General features: G+C 40.2%; 1 long non-coding RNA gene across 2 annotated transcripts in view; it reads left to right on the top strand.

Annotated features, from left to right (window-relative positions):
- Nucleotides 1-678: 678 nt before the first annotated feature.
- LOC138848798 (uncharacterized) overlaps nucleotides 679-16,999 on the top strand; it is a 59,542-nt gene continuing 43,221 nt past the window's right edge. For both annotated transcript variants that reach the window (XR_011386893.1, XR_011386894.1), the window contains exon 1: nucleotides 679-1,598. This is a non-coding gene — a long non-coding RNA (uncharacterized lncRNA). The remainder of the gene's footprint in view (nucleotides 1,599-16,999) is intronic.

The raw sequence follows: 16,999 nt of genomic DNA, 5'->3' as shown, positions 1-16,999 counted from the left end.
AATAAAATCACTATCTCAAAGGTACACCTGAACATCCATGTTCATGGAAGCATTATTTACAAGAATAAGATATTGAAATAACCACATTGTCAACAGATCAAAAGATAGAGCATGATACTCACAAAAAAATAAATGCTACTCATTTGTGGAATCTAAGAAAGTCAATCATAAGCACAGAATATAACGAGGGTTGCGAGGGGCTAAGGGTGAAAGAAACTGGAAGATGTTAGATGAATGACACATTTGCAGTTAGGAGATAAATTAACATTGAGATGTATAATAGAGCACAGTAATGATATGAATACAGTATTAGATACAACAGGTTAACATCTGAAATATCTTTTAAAAACTATGTAAGGTGATAGATAGTTAATTGTCCTAATCACTTCACAATATATATGTATAAGGGGACACTAAAAGGTTTCTGATAAAGGGCTTAAAATATAATGTGATTATTCCATAAGCTTGTAAAAGTCCCCCACATTGCAAAACATGTTGCAGGCCTTGAATGTATACAAATTTTGTCTGTCAATTATACTTAAATAATCTTTAAAAAATCACCTCTATCAAACTAAAACTTAAAAAAACTAACTTAGGAATCTGGGTTTATATCTTTGAGGTGGAAAGATAATCAAGGACCATAAACAGTTTTTAAAACAGAAATATGACCAGCTAAAATTTGTATTTTGAAAGTTCAGAGACAGATGACAGCCTGTCCATGTAATGAGCAGGGCTAAGATGACATCCAAACATCAATGTACAGTGTCCTCCTGCCCCCCCCACAACCTGTACAAAAACCTGAGTCAAATAAAACTGCTTTGTTTTTAATTTACCTAGTCTAGGACACTGTTATTGTGAGCAGAAAGTGGAGGCAAGATTCTTAGCATGAGCTATGCTGAGGCCCTGCTTCTCACAAAATCAGAAAACAAGGGAATGAAGTCAGTCTTGGAAAAAATAACGGTGCACTCCATGAAGGACAACTCCTCCCTTGCATGAACCCCACACACAGGGTCTGGGTTCTCCCTGGTGTCCATCGCGTGCTCACCGCACAATCTGGGAGGCCGGGGATGCCACCAACACTGGTTCTCAGAAACTGGTCCAGCCGACAACTGGCTGTGAGGAGACAGGACTCCAGGAGTCCCAGCTGCCACCCCAGCCCCGACACCACAGACCAGAGTGGGCCGAGGGAAGGGCCGTGTCAGCAGGGAGATGCGGCCCACAGATTCCCAGAGAGGACCCTGGGGAGGCCCGCCTCAGACCAGCCTTCCCCACAACTTTCCCCAACTCCTCCTTCCCCACGTCTGCATGCCGGGACTCTCACACTCACCATGACAGCTTCCGAGGGGAGCACTGTCCTGACGCTGAGTTACACCAGAATTCAGTAAACACCAGAGGCCCCGCCCTGGACCTCTCTCCGCTGTGACGCTGGAAGACTATTATGGCGTCAAGATCTCGCGTGATTACGTAGCATTCACGCCCCATGCCTGATTGGACAGTGTGGATATCCGTGAGCATGCACGTTACCAAAGTCGCATCAATCAGCATCCTCCACAGTGCTGACAGATAACTTCAGATGTTGCGGGAAGGAAAAATAAGTGGTGAGTCCTGTGTTCCGTTCTGAAATTGTGTCCTACCACGGGGGTTTTCACCTCCCTGGTCCACCGCCAGCTGGGCCCACTCCTGCCTCCAAGGTCTTTCCTACGAGGATCCTACCTGGGTTCGCAGTAACCTGCTTCAGAACAGTAACAATTTAAAGGCTGTTAGGCCGGCGCCATGGCTCACTAGGCTAATCCTCCGCCTTGCAGCACTGGCACACCGGGTTCTGTCCCGGTTGCCCCTCTTCCACGGCAGCTCTCTGCTGAGGCCCGGGAGTGCAGTGGAGGATGGCCCAAGTGCTTGGGCCCTGCACCCACATGGGAGACCAGGAGAAGCACCTGGCTCCTGGCTTCGGATCAGTGCAGCGCGCCGGCCACAGCGGCCATTGCGGGGTGAACCAATGGAAAAGGAAGACCTTTCTCTCTGTCTCTCTCACTCTGACTGTCCACTCTGCCTGTCAAAAAGAAAGAAAAAGGAGAAGAAGAAGAAAAAAAAACAATTTAAAGGCTGTTTATTAGCTCCTGAGCATTTTTCATCGTATGTGTGACGCACTTTACAGTTGTTTTTATATTGCTTTAAAGAACATTTAGAGACAGGTAATTTAATCCGTTTGCTTCCATTTCTCTTGCAGATTTTTTCAAGTGTCTCTGTTGTCCTTTAGTATTATTTTTATTTGTTTCATACTGATTCTTAGTAATGACTGGATTTTATGATCTTTCTAGTAATCTCATTTATCAGTTTTTTTTAAAAGATTTTCATCAATTATCTGTATATAAGCATAATCCAAAATATTCACGTTGTATTACATAGGAATTGATCTCTACAACTTATGCTTGATTTTTGCTGCTTATTTCCCTGACCACTCTTGCAGTAGAAAGTTGAAGAGAGAAAGTGCAGGCATTGTCTAAGTTTACTTCCAGGGAAAATACTTTCAATGATCCTGTATTAGCTGTGTAGTTTTTTATAGGTTCCTTTTGCTCTTGATCATATAAGGAGATCACTGACTTTTCTCTTGTTCTCTTAGCAGTTTTATTTTGTACTAGATGCTGAACTTTATCCAATGCTTTTCAACACGTAATCTACATGATCGTGTGATTTCCCTTTACTGTTTACTTCCTGGATGCCTGGTCTGGAAATCGTAACCACTATTGCATTTTTCATTACTTCTTGCTTGCTATGGATATGTTACATTTTTATGAAATGAGTTCATTTATTATATTGATATTTTGCTTAAGATACTTGTAGCTGTGTTTATTGAAGGGGTACTTTAAAAAAAGTAAGTTCTGGTCCATTTGCATCATCTTTAATGTAATGTTGATTTTCCAAAAGAAATTTAAAAATTTTTTTCTTATTATTTCCACTTGAGTATGTATGGGAAATGTAGATTTGCATTTTCCTCTTTGAAAGTCTGAGGTATTCTTTAAATCTGTATCTGAAATCTAGATTTGTGAGACTTTTTTCATTATTGATTTGTTGGAATTTTTAAAATGTGATTCAACTTACTTGGTTTATATGAGTTTTTTCTAATTTGTATTTTTGTTTTGGAAACTGATTTTCAAAATACAATGAATTTTGAACTCTGTAGTCATATTTTTACCTCTAAGGTTTTCACAGCTTTCTCCTTATATCTTGGAAAAGGCTTATAATCTCTAGAAAATAATGATCTTGTTTAACTTATGGAGACAGTTGTTTGTGTTACTGTCCCATTTGTTTCCTTAAATGCTTTTTTTTAATGGCTTGTTAACATTGTTAACATTTTTATTAAAAAAAATTATATCCTTGTTTTTTTGTGGTACTTTATATGATATTTCATAGATGTCTGTCGTTATCTTTTTCTCTTGCTTTTATTAAATATTCTCTCAATATTTTTTATTCTTGACAAAGTTTTCAAAGTGTTAGAGCTGAGGTAATCTTTGATTACAAAAAATCTTTGATTACAAAAAAAAATCTTTGATTACAAAAAAAAATCTTTGATTTTCAGTATTTTATTTTAACATCATAATTTAAAGCTGTACATTATCTCCAGGCACTGATTTATCTGCATTCTCTTTATTCTTTCTTGTGTTTCCAAACGCTGTATATGCAGGCCCTGTCTGTCTATCAATGTTTCAACCCCCATGGGCCTGCAGCCAACACAGGCTAAATGTGTCTCAATGTCTGCAACCCATATGTTCTGATTGGTAACAGAATCATTGCACTCCTTTTCTTTACTGTTGTATGCCTAGTAATCTCAGCACGTCAACTACCATTTCCATGTCTGGAAAAGAACTATGAGCCCTCAAAACCTATCACATCCTCATAGAGCCATGTCTCTCCTGATTTATTTTAGAGAAGCAACTAAAATTTCCCAGATATCTTAGGTAGACATTCCCTTATTTACTACTGACAACATCTGAATCATCTGATCTGTACTCATCATCAGTTTTTATTTTTTTCTTTATGGGGATGTTATTTAATTGCCAAATTTTATTGATGCTAATGAGATTCATATAACTGATTTTTCTATTTACTGGAGTGTCCTGAATGGCAAAACTCCACCCTCACAGAGCATATATGAAGATGGTTTTACAAATTATATATGTAAAAATAGTTAAGTTTTTAAAGTGCTCTGGAGAAAAAATAAAATAATTGATAGGTCCTAATGCAGAGGACAAAGATTACCTCAGCTCTAACACTTTGAAAAACTCAACTATGGGCAATTATTTGAGTTTAACACATAATGACAGGGGCTGGCACTATTTCATAACAGGTACAGCCACTGCCTGCAGTGCTGGCATCTCATACGGCATCAGTTCGAGTCCCAGCTGTTCCACTTCTGATCCAGCTCTCTTCTATGGCCTGAAAAATCAGTGGAAGATGGCCCGAGTCTTTGGGCCCCTGCACCTACATGGGAGACCTGGAAGAAGCTCCTGGTACCTGGCTTCAATCTGTGCAGCAATTGCCATTGTGGCCATCTGGGGAGTGAACCAGCAGATGGAAGACCTCTTTCTCTGTTTCTGCCTCTCCTTCTCTCTTTGTGTAACCCTGACTTTCAAACAAATAAATAAATATTTTATAAAACATAATGACAGAGAGTAACTTTCAGTATGAAGGCTAGAAAGATTGCCTTTAAGTTGAAGCAAACACATATTTAATCATCTTTATGAGGGAAAGAAAAATATGGAAGTATTGACCTCGAAGCTAAAGAAAAAAGTGAATTCTGGTGATTATAGTCAATGCAAAGTAATTTAATCTCCAAAATTACTGAGAAAATAGATTGAAAATGTTCTACCCCTGAAAAATGTACAAGTTTATATGTACGCTAATTCTCTTTATTAAGCCATTACACAATACATACATATTTCAAAACAATATGTATAATGATACTGTAAAATTTCACATAAAGTGGAATTAAATGATTTATATTAAGAAAAACTTAAAATAGATTTTCAATGTGTTTTTAAAGATCCTTTATATAAATGGATTACAAATTTTCTTGCACAAAAGTAAATTTGTCTTTGAATTTCATACTCCTCAAATATTTTGAAATACTCATTATATGTAATATGTGACTATAAACTGTGTATATTTTAGCTTTTATTAAGATCACTAGCCATCAGGGAAATGCAAATCAAAACCACAATGAGGTTTCACCTCACCCCAGTTAGAATGGCTCACATTCAGAAATCTACCAACAATAGATGCTGGAGAGGATGTGGGGGAAAAGGGACACTAACCCACTGTTGGTGGGAATGCAAACTTGTTAAGCCACTATGGAAGTCAATCAGGGATTCCTCAGAAACCTGAATATAACCCTACCATACAACCCAGCCATCCCACTCCTTGGAATTTACCCAAAGGAAATAAAATTGGCAAACAAAAAAGCTGTCTGCATATTAATGTTTATTGCTGCTCAATTCACAATAGCTAAGACCTGGAACCAACCCAAATGCCCCTCAACAGTAGACTGGATAAAGAAATTAAGGGAATGTACTCTGTGGAATACTATACAGCAGTCAAAAACAATGAAACCCGGTCATTTGCAACAAGATGGAGGAATCTCCAACATGGGAAGTGAGATACACAGCAGACTCATAGAATGGCGGATGTCCTAAACAGCACTCTGGCCTCAGAATCAGCCCTTTAAGGCATTCGCATCTGGCTGAAAAGCCCATGAGAGTATTTCAGGCATGGAAAGCCAAGATGCTCTGGCAAAAAAAAAAATGACCTAAATGAAAGATCTCTGTGAGTGAGATCCCAGTGGAAAGAACAGGTCTTCAAAGAAGGAGGTACCTTTCTCTGAAGGGAGGAGAGAACTTCCACTCTGACTACGACCTTGTCTAAATATGACTAGAGTCAGTGAAGACAAAAGGCTTCCATAGCCTTGGCAACTCATGACAAGAGCCTAGGGAGACTACTGATGCCATAAACAAGATTGTCAATTCGTTAAGTCAACAACAGGAGTCACTGTGCACTTACTCCTCATGTAGGCTCTCTGTCCTTAATGTGCTGTACATTGTGATTTAATGCTATAACTAGTACTCAAACAGTATTTTTCACTTTGTGTTGCTATGTGGGTGCAAACTGTTGAAATATTTCCTTAATATATACTAAACTGATCTTCTGTATATAAAGAGAATTGAAAATGAATCTTGATGTGAATGGAAGGGGAGAGGGAGCAGGAAAGGGGAGGTTTGCGGGTGGGAGGGAAGTTATGGGGGAGGGAAGCCATTGTACTCCATAAGCTGTACTTTGGAAATTTATATTCATTAAATAAAAGTTAAAAAAAAAAAGGTTCCCAGCTGGGCACCTTCTGTATCAGTTTGTTAAGATGCTTGTTTGGGAAGAAATGAATGCTGATCATCAGACAGCCTGTGCTGGCCTGAGGGAGGCTCATAAATCCCCAGAGGCAGTTAAAACGAAGGTGGAGTCTTCAGGTGTGGTGGCAACCCCTAAAGGCCTAGTGCTGCCTCAACCCACCGAGCCTCCAATTCTGCCCATGTGGCCACCCCTTTATGGTTATTCCCCTCTCTTAGATTCCCTGTCGCCATCTTGTAAACAGCGTGCTTACCCAACCCCGTGGCCAGTCCTGCTAGGCCCTGGTGTGCACAGTCTTCCCTGTAAATGGGTGACCATGGCCTTTCTCTGCACTCTCTTCCAGTCAACATGGCCTGATGCACCCATGCAGGCATGGCCAGATATCTCTAGGTAGAGTACTCCCTAGGGCTGTTTTTTTTTTTTTCTCTCCATTGACAATTCAATACCTCTCGTCACTGGGAGGGAAAGTGCCTCTGGCTACTACTGGCCTTACCTAAACCTCTGCCTTCCACATGTGTGGTCGCAACTTCACTATCTCAGCTCACTATATATCCCCCTTGTGCCTAGGAATTCGGACTTTATCTTAGAACCAGGCCTGTTCCAAAGCCTGCTCTCCTCGTCTTAATGGTTGTCTCCATGATTTCCAATTGGTCTTTTGTCCCTCTCTTGTTTCAGTTTTACCATAAGAATAGCAAGGGAGTGGTAATCCCATCCTTGGGCTCCCTGCTTATTGAGAAACAAATTAGGTATCTCACCCTTCTGATGGCTCTTTTGTCTTTATCTTGAGCAAGGCAGACAGGAAAATCTAGAGTGGGAACTGTGTCAGCTGCCTAAACCTTTGTTTCAAAAGCAGCCCCACATGGCTGGTAGACTATGATGTCGTGGGGCCTGAGACTATGATGTCATGGGGCCTGAGATATTCTTTTAAAAAAAGAGGGAGGGCAACTAATTTTTCTTTGAATCTAGGATGTTCACTAGCCTTAAAAATATTGCTTTGTGACTTGCTGAAATTATTTTGCAATTTATTTTAACAGATTTCTGGGTAATCAGTGCTCAATGAAACAGCAATGGGTAATTAGTACTTGTGTTGGATAAATGCAATTTTAATTTTTACATATGATAATTTTTTTAACTTTTATTTAATGAATATAAATTTCCAAAGTATGACTTATGGATTACAATGGCTTCCCCCCATAACATCCCTCCCACCTGCAACCCTCCCCTTTCCCACTCCCTCTCCCCTTCCATTCACATCAAGATTCATTTTCAATTATCTTAATATACAGAAGATCAGCTTAGTATACATTAAGTAAAGATTTCAACAGTTTGCTCCCACACAGAAACATAAAGTGAAAAATGATAGATGATTTTTTAAATGATGATGAAATCAGATCAGACCTATTGTCATGTTTAATCCCAGTGAGAGTCAAGTTGGGAATTGGTAATTTCTTTTTTTTTTTTTTAACACAAGATCAGTTTAGTATGCATTAAGTAAAGATTTCAACAGTTTGCACCCCCATAGAAACACAAAGTGAAATATATTGTTTGAGTACTCGTTATGGAATTAACTCTCAATGTACAGCACATTAAGGACAGAGAGCCTACATTAGGAGTAAGTGCACAGTGACTCCTTTTGTTGACTTTACCAATTGACACTCCTGTCTATGGCATCAGTAGTCTCCCTATGCTCCAGTCATGAGTTTCCAAGGCTATGGAAGCCCTCTGAGTTCTCCAACTCTTATGTTGTTTAGACAAGGTCATAGTCAAAGTGGAGGTTCTCTCCTCCCTTCAGAGAAAGGTACCTCCTTCTTTGAAGACCTGTTCTTTCCACTGGGATCTCACTCACAGAGATCTTTTTGCCAGAGTGTCTTGGCTTTCCATGCCTGAAATACTCTCATGGGCTTTTCAGCCAGATCCGAATGCCTTTAGGGCTGATTCTGAGGCCAGAGTGCTTTTTAGGACATCTGCCATTCTATGAGTCTGCTGAGTATCTCACTTCCCATGTTGGATCACTCTCCCCTTTATTTATTCTATCGGTTAGTGTTAGCAGGTAGTAGACTTGTTTATGTGCTCCCTTTGACTCTTAGTCCTTTCATTATGATCAATTGTGAACTGAAATTGATCACTTGGAATAGTGAGATGGCATTGGTTCATGCCACCTTGATGGGATCGAATTGGAATCCCCTGGTATGTTTCTAACTCTACCATTTGGGGCAAGTCAGCTTGAGCATGTCCCAAATTATACATCTCTTCCCTCTCTTATTCCCACTCTTATGTTTAACAGGGATCACATTTCAGTTAATTTTCAACACTTAAGAATAACTGTGTATTAATTACAGAATTAAACCAGTCATATTAAGTAGAACAGACAAAAAAACTACTAAGAGGGATAATGTATTAAGTTGTTCATTAACAGTCAGGGCTATGCTGATCAAGTCACCATTTCTCATAGTGTCCATTTCACTTCAACAGGTTTCCTATTTGTTGTTCAGTCAGTTGTCACCGATCAGGGAGAACATCTGGTATTTGTCCATTTGGGACTGGCTTACTTCACTCAGCATAATGTGTTCCAGATTCCTCCATTTTGTTGCAAATGACTGGATTTCATTGTTTCTTACTGTGGTATAGTATTCTAAAGAATACATATCCCATAATTTCTTTATCCAGTCTACCGTTGATGGGCATTTAGGTTGGTTCCAGGTCTTGGCTATTGTGAATTGTGCTGCGATAAACATTAGGGTGCAGACCGCTTTTTTGTTTGCCAATTTAAATTCCTTTGGGTAAATTCCAAGGAGTGGGATGGCTGGGTCGAACGGTAGGGTTATCTTCAGGTTTCTGAGGAATCTCCAGACTGACATCCATAGTGGCTTCACCAGTTTGCATTCCCACCAACAGTGGGTTAGTGTCCCTTTTTCACCACCTCCTCTCCAGCATCTATTGTTGGTAGATTTCTGTATGTGAGCCATTCTAACCGGGGTGAGGTGAAACCTCATTGTGGTTTTGATTTGCATTTCCCTGATTGCTAGTGACCTTGAACATTTTTTCATGTGCCTGTTGGCCATTTGGATTTCCTCTTTTGAAAAATGTCTATTGAGGTCGTTGGACCACCTCTTAAGTGGGTTGTTTGTTTTGATGTTGTGGAGTTTCTTGATCTCTTTGTAGATTCTGGTTATTAACCCTTTATCTGTTGCATAGTTTGCAAATATTTTTTCCCATTCTGTCGGTTGTCTCTTCACTCTCCTGACTGTTTCTTTTGCAGTACAGAAACTTCTCAATTTGATGCAATCCCAATAGTTGATTTTGGCTTTGACTGCCTGTGCCTCCTGGGTCTTTTCCAGAAACTCTTTGCCTGTGCCAATATCTTGAAGGGTTTCTCCAATGTTCTCTAATAACTTGATGGTGTCAGGACGTAGATTTAGGTCTTTAATCCACATTGAGTGGATTTTTGTTTAAGGTGTAAGGTAGGGGTCTTGCTTCATGCTTCTACACGTGGAAATCCAGTTTTCCCAGCACCATTTATTGAATAGACTGTCCTTGCTCCAGGAATTGGTTTTAGATCCTTGATCAAATATAAGTCGGCTGTAGATGTTTGGGTTGATTTCTGGTGTTTCAATTCTGTTCCATTGGTCTATCCATCTGTTTCTGTACCAGTACCATGCTGTTTTGATTACAACTGCTCTGTAGTATGTCCTGAAATCTGGTATTGTGATGCCTCTGGCTTTGTTTTTGTTGTACAAGATTGCTTTAGCTATTCGAGGTCTCTTGTGCCTCCATATGACTTTCAGCATCATTTTTTCCAGATCTGAGAAGAATGTCTTTGGTATCTTGATTGGTATTGCATTGAATCTATAAATTGCTTTTGGGAGAATGGACATTTTGATGATATTGATTCTTCCAATCCATGATCATGGAAGATTTTTCCATCTTTTGGTATCCTCTTCTATTTCTTTCTTTAAGATTTTGTAATTCTCATCGTAGAGATCTTTAACGTCCTTGGTTAAGTTTATTCCAAGGTATTTGATTGTTTTTGTAGCTATTGTGAATGGGATTGATCTTAGCAGTTCTTTCTCAGCCGGGGCATTGCTTGTATATACAAAGGCTGTTGATTTTTGTGCATTGATTTTATATCCTGCCACTTAGCCAAACTCCTCTATGAGTTCCAATAGTCTCTTAGTAGAGTTCTTTGGATGCTCTAAGTACAGAATCATATTGTCTGCAAAGAGGGATAGTTTGACTTCTTCCTTCTCTATTTGTATTCCTTTGATTTCTTTTTCTTGTCTGATGGCTCTGGCTAAAACTTCCAGAACTATGTTAAATAGCAGTGGTGAGAGTGGGCATCCCTGCCTGGTGCCAGATCTCAGTGGAAATGCTTCCAACTTTTCCCCATTCAATTGGATGCTGGCCGTGGGTTTTTCATAAATTGCTTTGATTATATTGAGGAATGTTCCTTCTATACCCAATTTGCTTAGAGTTTTCATCATGAAAAGGTGTTGGATCTTATCAAATGCTTTCTCTGCATCAATTGAGATAATCATATGGTTTTTCTTCTGCAGTCTGTTAATGTGGTGAATCACATTGATTGATTTGCGAATGTTGAACCATCCCTGCATACCAGGGATGAATCCCACTTGGTCTGGGTGGATGATTTTCCTGATGTCTTGTTGTACTCTATTGGCCAGAATTTTACTGAGGATTTTTGCGTCTATGTTCATCAGGGATATAGGTCTGTAATTCTCTTTCAGTGCTGCATCTTTCTCTGGCTTAGGGATTAAGGTGATGCTGGCTTCATAGAAAGAATTTGGGAGGATTCCCTCTTCTTCGAGTGTTCTGAATAGTTTGAGAAGAAATGGGATTAGTTCTTTAAATGTCTGGTAGAATTCAGCAGTGAATCCATCTGGTCCTGGGCTTTTCTTTGTTGGGAGGGCCTTTATTACTGTTTCAATTTCTGTTTCAGTTATGGGTCTATTTAGGTTTTCTATGTCTTCATGGTTCAATTTTGGTAGATTGCATGTGTCCAGGAATCTATCCATTTCTGATAGATTTTCCTGTTTGCTGGCATACAGGTCCTTGTAGTAATTTCTGATGATTCTTTTTATTTCTGTAGTGTCTGTTGTTACGTTTCCTTTTTCATCTCTGATTTTATTGATTTGGGTCTTTTCTCTTCTTTTTTGAGTTAGTTGGGCCAATGGGGTGTCAATTTTGTTTATTTTTTCAAAAAACCAGCTTCTCGCTTGGCTGATTTTTTGTAGTGTTTTTTGGATTCAATCCTGTTAATTTCTTCTCTGGTTTTAATTATTTCTCTTCTCCTACTAGATTTGGGTTTGGTTTGCTGCAGTTTTTCTAGGTCCTTGAGATGCACTGAAAGCTCATTTATTTGGTAGCTTTCCAATTTCTTGATATAGGCACCTATTGCTATAAATTTGCCTCTCAATACTGCTTTTGCTGTATCCCACAAGTTTTGATATGTTGTGTTGTTATCTTCATTTACTTCCAGAAAGTTTTTGATTTCTCTTTTGATTTCTTGAATGACCCAGTGTTCATTCAGGAGCATGTTGTTCAGTCTCCATGTGTTTGCATACTTTCTGGGGTTTCCTGAGTTGCTAATTTCCAGCTTCATTCCGCTGTGGTCTGAGAAGCTGCATGGTATGATTCTAATTCTTTTAAATTTGCTGAGACTTGCTTTATGGCCTAGTATGTGATCAATCCTAGAGAAGGTTCCATGCGCTGCTGAGAAGAATGTGAAGTCTGTAGACGTAGGATTGAAAGTTCTGTAGATATCTGTGAGATCCATTTGGGCAATAGTGTCAATTAAATCTGCTGTTTCCTTGTTGATCTTCTGTCTGGGTGATCTGTCTATTTCTGAGAGTGGAGTATTGAAGTCCCCCAGTACTATTGTATTGGAATCTAAATCTCCCTTTAAGTCCCTTAACATATCTTTTAAATAGACCGGTGCCCTGTAATTAGGTGCATATACATTTATAAGTTACATCTTCCTGTTGAATTGAACCCTTAATCATTATATAGTGTCCCTCTTTGTCTCTCTTAACAGTGTTTGTATTAAAGTTTATTTTGTCTGATATTAATATGGCTACACCTGCTTTTTTTGGTTTCTGTTGGCATGGAATATCTTTTTCCAACCTTTCACTTTCAGTCTGCATGCCTCTTTGTTAGAGAGATGTGTTTCTTGTAGGCAACAAATAGTTGGGTTGTGTTCTTTGAGCCAATCAGCCAAACGGTGTCTTTTAACTGAAGAATTCAGACCATTAATGTTTAATGTGACTATTGATACGTAGTGACTTTGCCCTGCCATTTTCCCGGAGATATTTTCTAGTATATACTTTGAGCTTCCCATGCTCTTTTACTGGTAGGTGTTCTTCCTTTAACTTCTATCATATTGATGACTGTGTTTCTGTGTTTCTGAGTGTAGCACATCTTTAAGTATCTTTTGCAGGGCCGGACGAGTGGCCACAAAGTCTTTCAATTTCTGTTTGCTATGAAAGGTCTTTATTTCACCTTCATTCACAAATGAGAGCTTGGCAGGATATAATATTCTGGGCTGGCAATTTTTCTCTCTTAGCACCTGTGCTATGTCTCACCATTCCCTCCTAGCCTGTAGTGTTTCTGATGAGAAGTCTGCTGTGAGTCTGATTGGAGATCCTCTGAGAGTAATCTGACGTTTCTCTCTTGCACATTTTAGGATCTTTTCTTTATGTTTCAGTGTGGTAAGTTTAATTACCACGTGTCGTGGTGAGGATCTCTTTTGGTCATGTTTATTGGGGGTTCTATGAGCTTCCTGTACTAGGATGTCTCTGTCCTTCTCCAAACCTGGAAAGTTCTCTGCTAGTATCTCACTTAAAAGGCCTTCTAATCCTTTCTCTCTCTCCATGCCTTCAGGAACTCCTAGAACTCGAATGTTGGTTTTTTTAATAGTATCCTGTAGATTCCCAACAATATTTTTTAGATTTCTAATTTCCTCTTCTTTTCTTTGGTTTGACTGTATGCTTTCCTGTGCTCTCTCTTCTAAGTCCGATATTCTCTCTTCTGCTTCACCCATTCTGTTTTTAAGGCTTTCTAATGTGTTGTCATTTGATCTATTGAGCTCTTCATTTCATTTTGATTTCTCTTCACTATCATACTTTCCTGTTCTACTAGTTTCTGCGTTTCATTTTGATTCTTCCTTAAAATTTCATTTTCATGAGAGAGATTTTCAATCCTGTCCAATAAGGATTTCTGTAGTTCAAGGATTTGCTTTTGAAAACTTCTAAATGTTCTTTTTATTTATTTATTTATTTTTATTTTTTTATATTTTGACAGGCAGAGTGGACAGTGAGAGAGAGAGAGAGAGAGAAAGGTCTTCCTTTTGCCATTGGTTCACCCTGCAATGGCCACCGCGGCCGGCGCACCGCGCTGATCCGATGGCAGGAGTCAGGAGCCAGGTGCTTTTCCTGGTCTCCCATGGGGTGCAGGACCCAAGCACCTGGGCCATCCTCCACTGCACTCCCTGGCCACAGCATAGAGCTGGCCTGGAAGAGGGGTAACTGGGACAGAATCTGGTGCCCCAACCGGTACTAGAACCCGGTGTGCCGGCGCTGCTAGGCAGAGGATTAGCCTAGTGAGCCGTGGCGCCGGCCTCTAAATGTTCTTATCGTAAATTTTTTGAAATCCGTATCTTGCATTTCTTCTATCTCTTCATCTTCTTAATCTTGACTTGGGGTGTTTTGTTTATTTGGAGGCATCATAGTGTCATCGTTGATCTTGTTCCCTTGATTTCTGTGTTTGTTGTTTGGCATAGTTAATTCTTCTTTTGTCACTGAGTGTTTGTTTTTTTTTTATTTTTTTTATTTTATACTATGTGTTAAGTGGACTGCCTGCTGTTGGAGGAGCCTTGGAGGCTTGAGATGGGTGTGGCCTGAGAGCTCTGCTTGGTTCTTCCGGGTTACGGGTGTGCAAAGGTGACACCCTCAGGTTATGCGTGGTAAATCTCTCTCTATTTATTTATTTATTTTATTTTATTTATTTATTTATTTGGGAGGTAAGTAATACCGCACCGCACAGCTTTGCAGAATTGATGGTCTTTAGCTTCCGATCTCTGGCTTCTACCCAAAGAGTCTGTGCAGGCTCTGTTTCTCCTCTGGACTCCCACTGGGTTGCCTAGGCTACTGAACTGTAGTGACTCAGTTCCTTAGCTCTCCCCTGTTGTTATGTAAATCCAGAGTGGGGGCCTGCTCTTTGTCTCTTGCAAACCTTGCAGACTCTTGCAAACTCTTGCAAACCTTGCAACCTTGCAACCTTTGCAAGGTTGGTGGAGAGAGAAACCCCCCACCTTTTTTCCTCTCTCCTGGGGTCAATCTGGTGAACTTTCCCGCTCCCCTCTAGATTCTGACCGCCGTTTCCCCGCCAATGTCTCGGGTTACTGAACTCACCTCCCCTTCCAGCGCCGATGTGTGGACGAGGAGCCCTGGGCGTCCAAACTCTCCCCTCTGGTGTCTGTGTGACATCTACTCCCCTTCCTGCACTGGCGCGCAGACCCTGTGCCTCCCGCAGCTCGGCTTCCACCCGGTGGGCGACCTTGTTCTCCCAGTAGGTCCTCCGAGTCATAGCTACTAGATCCAGAAGAGTTTCCTCTGCAATTTTTTCCTGATCCTTTTTCTGAGGCTACCGTAACTCCATTTTTATTAAACTAAATTTTCTGGACTATTGGTGCATGCCCTCACTATTCCTCCATCTTGGCTCCACCCCCTTTTATGAGGTTTTGACATACTTAAATAATTTTTCAAGCAGTTGCTTACTTTATGATCTTTAAAATCTTTTTTATTTTAAAGATACCATATGGGACACCTGTATCCCTTATCAGAGTGCCTGGGTTCTAGTCCCAACTCTGCTCCCGAGTCTAGATTTCTGCTAATTCATAACCTTGGAGCAAGTGGTACTGGCTCAAGTTGTTGAGTCCCTGCCACCCACATGGGGGACCTGGATTGAGATCCTAGATCTTGATTTCAGTCTGTCATCCTGGCCATTGCAGGCTTTTGAGGAAGTGAATCTGTGAGTGAGAACTTATCTCTTTGTCATCTCTGCCTACCAAATAGATACTCTTTTTAAAAGTTCATGAAAAGTTCCTATTAAGAAGAAACTATGTGTGTATTTTTCCATGAATTTTTTTTTTTTCGGAATATGTGTGTCCTCACATATTATTTCACAGGTCTGTCCACTAGAGGGTCCAGGACCAATGTCACCTGCTAGCAAGGGCATATCTAGTACCCTGGGCTTGTCAGTACTCTCCTCCCATGAAAGGGATCAGAGCTCTTTGGAGAAATGGCAGGGCTGTGGCAGGGAGGTGCGAGATGAGTTTGGAGCATGTTGAACCAGTGCCTATATGGGATGCCAGCCCTGCAGGCAGCAGCTTTACCCGCTACACCACAGCACCAGCCCCCTAAGTGGTATCTTAACTGCTATGCTTAACCATTGTGTCCACCATACTATTATTGGCCACATTTTACAAATTAGGACAAAGTTATAATTTTGGGAAATAAATTCATATGTCCTACTGTATAGTAAGGTGCAAGGATGATGGACTATATATTTCAAAAGAACTATCAGAGGGTCTGGCACTGTGACGTACATGGGAAAAGCCGCTGCCTGCAATTTCAGCATCCCATATGGGTTCCAGTCGGAGACCCAGCTGCTCCCCTTCTGATCCAGCTCTCTGCTATAGCCTGAGAAAGCAGTGGAAGATGGCCCAAGTGCTCGGGCCCATGCACCCACATGGGAGACTTAAAAGAAGCTTCTGGCTCCTGGCTTTGTATCAGCACAGCTCCAGTCATTGTGGCCATTTGGGGAGTGAACCAGTAGATAGCAAAACCTCTCTCTTTCTCTCTCTCTCTTCCTCTGCCTTTCAAAGAAATAAATAATTTTTTTTAAAAAAAAAGAGCTATCAGAAAGAAATGATAATGGTTTGAGGAGATGGACATGCATTCTGCAATTTGAAGATGACTATATGTGTGTGTGTGTGTGTGTGTGTGTATACATCAAACATCACATTGTTCTTTATAAATACGTATCATGTTCATGTGTAAATTTAAAGAATACAAATTCGGTAAATGAGGCACAGAGAAGGTAAGCAATTATTCCAAAAATCACAGAGTGCACATGTAGTGGAAGGGGGAAATCAAAATACAGACAGCCATACTGCAATTCCTAAGGAGTGGAAGTAACTTCTTCACATACACATGTCAGCAGAAAGCCACCAGCCTGAGAGTCCAGTATGGACTTTTTCTTGGGAATAAGCAGCAGTCCTAGTAATAGCCACAAAGGAAGCATCATGTACGCGTTGCCTGCCTGGGCATTAAGTAGCCACTGGAGCTCCAAAAGTCCTGTGAGGGAGACATTACTGCCCTCAGATTAGACATCGGGGAATCAAAGATCAAGGAGGCTAAGTGATGTGTCCAAGACAACATAGCTAAGCCACAGAGCCAATAGTTGACCTCACACGTATCTGGATATAAAGCCCATGCTTATACTACATATCCATGTTTCCTAAAATGTATTTTCTGTGGAATATAACTTAGCTTTTTTTCACTTTAATAGTTACATGTTTATTTTAATTGCA

The sequence above is a fragment of the Oryctolagus cuniculus genome, chromosome 2, assembly GCF_964237555.1.
Source record: "Oryctolagus cuniculus chromosome 2, mOryCun1.1, whole genome shotgun sequence".
In the NCBI taxonomy this organism is placed as follows: domain Eukaryota; kingdom Metazoa; phylum Chordata; class Mammalia; order Lagomorpha; family Leporidae; genus Oryctolagus; species Oryctolagus cuniculus.
This window is presented reverse-complemented; position numbering and strand designations above follow the sequence as displayed.